Source organism: Pinus tabuliformis, chromosome 4_2 (genome assembly GCF_031772625.1).
Source record: "Pinus tabuliformis cultivar Carrire ecotype Pingquan chromosome 4_2, CPIR1, whole genome shotgun sequence".
NCBI classification, from domain to species: domain Eukaryota; kingdom Viridiplantae; phylum Streptophyta; class Pinopsida; order Pinales; family Pinaceae; genus Pinus; species Pinus tabuliformis.
In genome coordinates this window covers 533,867,953-533,875,037 of record NC_142304.1, presented here as the reverse complement: position 1 = coordinate 533,875,037, position 7,085 = coordinate 533,867,953, and the positions used below count along the sequence as shown (strand labels likewise).

At 37.4% G+C, this 7,085-nt stretch overlaps 1 pseudogene; it reads right to left on the bottom strand.

The window, feature by feature from the left end:
• Nucleotides 1-419: 419 nt before the first annotated feature.
• LOC149170398 (putative E3 ubiquitin-protein ligase ARI8 pseudogene) lies at nt 420-2,150 on the bottom strand (annotated as a pseudogene).
• Between the last annotated feature and the right edge of the window lie 4,935 nt (nt 2,151-7,085).

Here is a 7,085-nt window from a genome sequence, read left to right as displayed (position 1 = left end):
GCCATAAACCAAGATCCTTATTATGTCCAAACAAAGATATACCTGAGTAATATGATAGAGAAAATAAAAATTAATCTTCGAGGTTACTTGTACCTAAAAAAATTGGTTAAACATCCCGATATACTTTAATCCACTTATCTATACACAAGTTACACTTAACAAAACAAGTCCACATATAAAAGAATAGATACATCACAAGTAAATCTTTGCTTCCCGTTATGAGATTCCACTAAAAACAAAGATGACATTTTATTAAAATAAATAATCATGAAATATTAATCAATCAAAAGGATTGGGTTGCCACGAACGTCCAAGATCGTTAATAGGCTGGAACCAATAAAGATACGATAAAATGTGAGAAAAATTCATCCAAGTCCAGCGGCCCACTTGCACTGCTTAATATTAAGTGACTGCTGGTTCTAGTAATAATTGCTTCTTCGTGCGCACCCTGCTGGTGCATTAATCCGACTAACTTCGGAGAGATTGTTTTCAAAAGCCTGAATTAGGTTTTCAAAATATTGGCCCGTCGATTTTCTGAGCTTTTCAAGCCTGATACAGAAGTCATCAAAATCGCGCAACGCCTTTTTCCCAGTCGAAGTATCAGCGTCAGCTTTAAGGGCGATTTCTATATGGTCTTGCAACTCTCGTTCAACGCAATGATGAAGTCGTTCTAAACTACTTTCAGCTTCACCTTGCAGGAATTCGAAAAGAATTTGTTTTTTGCGAACAATATCAGCTTCCTGATCATGATCGCTGGATGCCTGCGTTAAATAATAGCCATACGCATATGTCCATTTAAGCATGTGCCTGCATTCTGCTATCTGCAACCATGCATCTACCACACATTTGAACTCTGTTAAACCAGATCGACTCATTCTCGTCTGTTTACACTCATTCAATCTTTTAATCTCTACCTCTCGCACAGCCTGCAGATCAGATAACGCCTTTTCCTCTGCCTTTTCATTTGCCTTCCATCTTTCCATATAAAATACCAACCTATCCGAAGAAGATGTTTTAGCTGCAAACCTTTTCCTAGAATCGACGGAGGCCGAATTCCTGGATTGATTCCCTGCATCAATTCTTCCTGATGTTGTTGCAACCTGATCAGGACTATATTGATTGCAAGAATTATGTTTAAACCAATCACCAAGGCATAACCAACAGAATTGAAATTCACACGGGGACGTACATGTCATGTGCATACACCCTTGATTTTTCTCTATTGGTCGATCACACTTTGGACACGGCTTGGAATTACAAAATATCCAGTACGCATTGAGTGAATCACCATTATTAATTTGATCAATCCATTTTTTGACTGTGTCGCAGCCTATTGGACGATGAGACTCCTCTAAACAATTCCAGCAAAATTTATGTGAACAATTGCAGACAACCTCCTCATGAGTTACATTAGAATTAGCAGAGTCAACCTCCACACAGTAGCCACAGTCTGGCGCTGGACACCATTTAACCATACTGTTTTGTTCAACATATGACCTCACAAGATAGGTTCTATATTTGTTCGTATCTTCCTCAGATAACCCCAGAGAAAAAACCATGTCTTCACTCACAATGGCACGGCATCGTGGACCTTGATGTGGACATCGTAGGTTGAGGCATCCTGCACCATCATGATTTATTGATGTGTGAATAAAAGTTCGCCAACAATCTTGGCAAAATAAATGGTCGCAGTACTTGAGTGACTTCATGTCTCTGATCTTGAAATCATAGAAACATATCGGACAGGTAGTTAACTCCTCCATTTTTTCTTCTTTGGTCTCATGTTTATCGTCCGGCTGCAACAATAGGCCCACAGCATTTCTCACTTTCTCCTCGTCTGCAAACCATTGATCGTTGGCATTAACAGAATTCCAACCGAAGTGACGCAAGAGAATAGCTGCCTCGGCTTCCGAGACAGCCAGCACAGTGGAAACGCTTTTGGTAGCATTGTGCAGACGCTCACCAATGTCGTTCAGACTTAAAACCGTATATTTCATACGTCCTTTATTGTCATCATGACGACTGCGTGCTATTTCCACCATGCTTTCATATCTCAATTCTTCATCTTCGTTTTCGCTTTCGTTGCTTTCCCTTTCATCGCTTTCGCTGTCATATATCTCATTATCGGACATTTCATCGTATAAAGCCATATTGGTCGAGTTCGAGTAGATCAGAGAATGAGACTTTTTTCCGGGCCTTGCGGAATCCACAGAAACAAAACTCTCTGACCGTGTTCAAGCAGGTTAAAGCTAAACCGCAATGTTGTCAAGAAACTGTGTCTCCTTACCTTTTTGTACTAAATCAATCTTTGCTTGGCTGATATTTATACTCATGTAACTTGGCGCAGATACCAAAAACCATTCATGAGCCGACATGGGTGATTATCCGGTTGATTTTAGACGTAATTTAAAATAATGCTTACAACCCAAAGTAAAGCTGTTTCCCCGCCATCTATTTCTCCCACTAGGAGAAGCATTATGTTGTCATTATTACTCTTTTTTTTGAGGAGAAACATTCCGTTGTCATTATTAATGAATCACAAACCCTAACATCCACCAAATATATCTATGAAAGTATAGTGAATTAAAATATTAAATTTTAACCAAATTTTTCTTGATATTTCTTCTAAATATGCCAAAAATTTCACCATTTGAAGTATCACATAAAAAATGTAATGAAAATGTAAAAGTGATTCATTTAAAGTATAAAAACCCTAGGATTATATGCTCTCATACCAAATGTTATAAGCCAAATACATAAAATTCAATAGTTCACACAATGTACAACAATGTGAGCATTAATGACAACCCAAATATAGATAATAATACAGAAATGCCTCAAAATACCTCAAATAGATTCATACATTGAAATAACATCCATACCATCCATAATGAATACATCATCGCTATATACACCAATCCACACATTACACATGCAATCCCTTCATTATTAGGATGATCCTATTACATATACATTTACATATTCCATAGTAAGGCCGAGAATGCAAAATATGTTCATTTAAGGTCTCAAAATGACTCTTGATGTTTTTGACTTGAGATTTTCCAAACTAGCACTGCTGGAAAAAATAGTCTTGTGGATTGATTCCTCCACTTTTTCTACTTTGAAAGCATCAAGATGGATGAAAAAGAAGATACTCATCCAATCCAGATCATACACCCCCATTTTGGGGGGATTTTGGTCCCCAAAAGCATCCACTGAATGAGGTGAGTATATTTTGATGAAAACTTGACTAAACTGAGAGGGCGGGGGTGACTCAGCTTCATACATTCATGGACATCAAAATTATTTTCTTGTAGCTGATTGTCTGAAAAAATAAATGAGCATATTAAAACATAATTACTAATAGATTTAGTATGCGAAACATATCAACATAAGTCTAGTCACACCTCAAGTGTTTTGTTAGGGGAGAAAGATGACAAGTATACCAAGCTTTTGATAATATGGGTTAAACACATTCCCTCGTGTTACTCCACTATGAGCAAGCCTATTGAGTAACCCAACAGAGTCACCTCAAGGAGATGCAAGCATCACTTCGCTACCAGAAGACCTGTTTAATACCACGATGAAGTTGTTTGCATCACTTCATTGTGGAGGAATCCTTTCTCTTCTTTAACCTTTATTTTATTTCCTTAAACGTATGCTCGAAGCATTTATCGAATATTTGTAGTACGGGTGGAAGAGGCATCGTTACTTATTGAGAACAAGAGAGGTTGTTCCTTGTTTAAGCGATTTGAAATATAACTGAAGTTAACATGTGAATTTTGAAGTTTTCTCGTCTCCCTTTTTTACTTCGTATATTCAAGATATAGAAACACCATTAAAAACAAGGCTTTGTCGGAATGAAGATCCTAATAAAGATATGGGCTTTGTTAGGTCCCTATAATACTAGTGTATTCCCTTATTATTATTGTCATTGTAACCCTTACTGTTATTGTTGTGCCCATGTTGTCCCCATATTGTTATTATTGTGCCCCATAGAAGCCCACCATTGTTATTGTTGTGTTCAATATGTTTCCAAACACCAACTTGGTCATTTGTGAGGCTCCAACATCTAGGGTACCAACCTTGTCTTCTCAAGGCACCAACCTTGTGTTTAGGAGCACCAACTCCAAGGACACCAATCTTTCGAATTCTGAGGCACCAACCCCAAGGGCTCCAACTTTATCTTGTCAAGGCACCAAACTTGTTTGTTTGAGGCTCCAACCTTCAGGGCATCAACCCTCTGGGCTCCAACCCACTGTTATATTTTGTCTAGATATGTTTGATAGTAATTCTCTACTCCCAACATCTTCTTCACTGAATTCTGTCTATCTACACCTTCACTGCTACATCAATGACAGCCTGTCTTCATATGAAGGAATCTTTACAACTCTTCATATTGCCCTAACAGAGTTTGCAAAGTTACCTCATGATGATTTCAAATAGGAATGATGATCTCCAATAATATTTCCAAGATTTGTTGAAGCTTTTCAACAAGATATTTGTGCTAAGCCTCAACGTATGCACAAAAGGAATTCTCTCTTTTCAAGCCCATGTTCTTTACTGTTGTGGTAACTGTTTCAAGCATGACTGCTTCTCACTATTCTTGCTATCATGATCTCTTACTTCCTAGAACTAGACTCAAAAATGATTTAATGTCGGTGCTGGCTACTGCTCCCTTCAAATGATGTCAGATGAAGCTTTATTTTTCCCTTTCACAGAATTGTTCTTCAGGTTGCGTTATGTACTTGATTTATTAATCACAGGTCTGAGCCTTTTAAAGATTAACCCAATCAATAGAATTACGTCGTCCTTCGGCTTCCCCTGTCTTGTTGGACCTTCGGTTTCCTCCTGTCCTGCTGGACCTTCGGCCGTGTTCAAGCAGGTTAAAGCTAAACCGCAATGTTGTCAAGAAACTGTGTCTCCTTACCTTTTTGTACTAAATCAATCTTTGCTTGGCTGATATTTATACTCATGTAACTTGGCGCAGATACCAAAAACCATTCATGAGCCGACATGGGTGATTATCCGGTTGATTTTAGATGTAATTTAAAATAATGCTTACAACCCAAAGTAAAGCTGTTTCCCCGCCATCTATTTCTCCCACTAGGAGAAGCATTCTGTTGTCATTATTACTCTTTTTTTTGAGGAGAAACATTCCGTTGTCATTATTAATGAATCACAAACCCTAACATCCACCAAATATATCTATGAAAGTATAGTGAATTAAAATATTAAATTTTAACCAAATTTTTCTTGATATTTCTTCTAAATATGCCAAAAATTTCACCATTTGAAGTATCACATAAAAAATGTAATGAAAATGTAAAAGTGATTCATTCAAAGTATAAAAACCCTAGGATTATATGCTCTCATACCAAATGTTATAAGCCAAATACATAAAATTCAATAGTTCACACAATGTACAACAATGTGAGCATTAATGACAACCCAAATATAGATAATAATACAGAAATGCCTCAAAATACCTCAAATAGATTCATACATTGAAATAACATCCATACCATCCATAATGAATGCATCATCGCTATATACACCAATCCACACATTACACATGCAATCCCTTCATTATTAGGATGATCCTATTACATATACATTTACATATTCCATAGTAAGGTCGAGAATGCAAAATATGTTCATTTAAGGTCTCAAAATGACTCTTGATGTTTTTGACTTGAGATTTTCCAAACTAGCACTGCTGGAAAAAATAGTCTTGTGGATTGATTCCTCCACTTTTTCTACTTTGAAAGCATCAAGATGGATGAAAAAGAAGATACTCATCCAATCCAGATCATACACCCCCATTTTGGGGGATTTTGGTCCCCAAAAGCATCCACTGAATGAGGTGAGTATATTTTGATGAAAACTTGACTAAACTGAGAGGGCGGGGGTGACTCAGCTTCATACATTCATGGACATCAAAATTATTTTCTTGTAGCTGATTGTCTGAAAAAATAAATGAGCATATTAAAACATAATTACTAATAGATTTAGTATGCGAACATCAAGTAATAAGTTAACCTAAACATCACTTATCTCGATTAAAGGAATAACCTCTTCTATTTTTTTCTTAGCTTGAAACATATCAACATAAGTCTAGTCACACCTCAAGTGTTTTGTTAGGGGAGAAAGATGACAAGTATACCAAGCTTTTGATAATATGGGTTAAACACATTCCCTCGTGTTACTCCGCTGTGAGCGAGCCTATTGAGTAACCCAACAGAGTCACCTCAAGGAGATGCAAAGCATCGCTTCATTGCCAGAAGACCTGTTTAATACCACGATGAAGTTGTTTGCATCACCTCATTGTGGAGGAAGCCTTTCTCTTCTTTAACCTTTATTTTATTTCCTTAAAGGTATGCTTGAAGCATTTATTGAATATTTGTAGTACGGGTGGAAGAGGCATCGTTACTTACTGAGAACAAGAGAGGTTGTTCCTTGTTTAAGCGATTTGAAATATAACTGGAGTTAACATGTGCATTTTGAAGTTTTCTCCTCTCCCGTTTTTACTTCGTATATTCAAGATATCGAAACACCATTAAATACAAGGCTTTGTCGGAATGAAGATCCTAATAAAGATATGGGCTTTGTTAGGTCCCTATAATACTAGTGTATTCCCTTATTATTATTGTCATTGTAACCCTTACTTTTATTGTTGTGCCCATGTTGTCCCCATATTGTTATTATTGTGCCCCATAGAAGCCCACTATTGTTATTGTTGTGTTCAATATGTTTCCAAGCACCAACTTGGTCATTTGTGAGGCTCCAACATCTAGGGTACCAACCTTGTCTTCTCAAGGCACCAACCTTGTGTTTAGGAGCACCAACTCCAAGGACACCAATCTTTCCAATTCTGAGGCACCAACCCCAAGGGCTCCAACCTTATCTTGTCAAGGCACCAACCTTGTTTGTTTGAGGCTCCAACCTTCAGGGCACCAACCCTCTGGGCTCCAACCCACTGCTATATTTTGTCTAGATATGTTTGATAGTAATTCTCTGCTCCCAACATCTTCTTCACTGAATTTTGTCTATCTACACCTTCACTGCTACATCAATGACAGCCT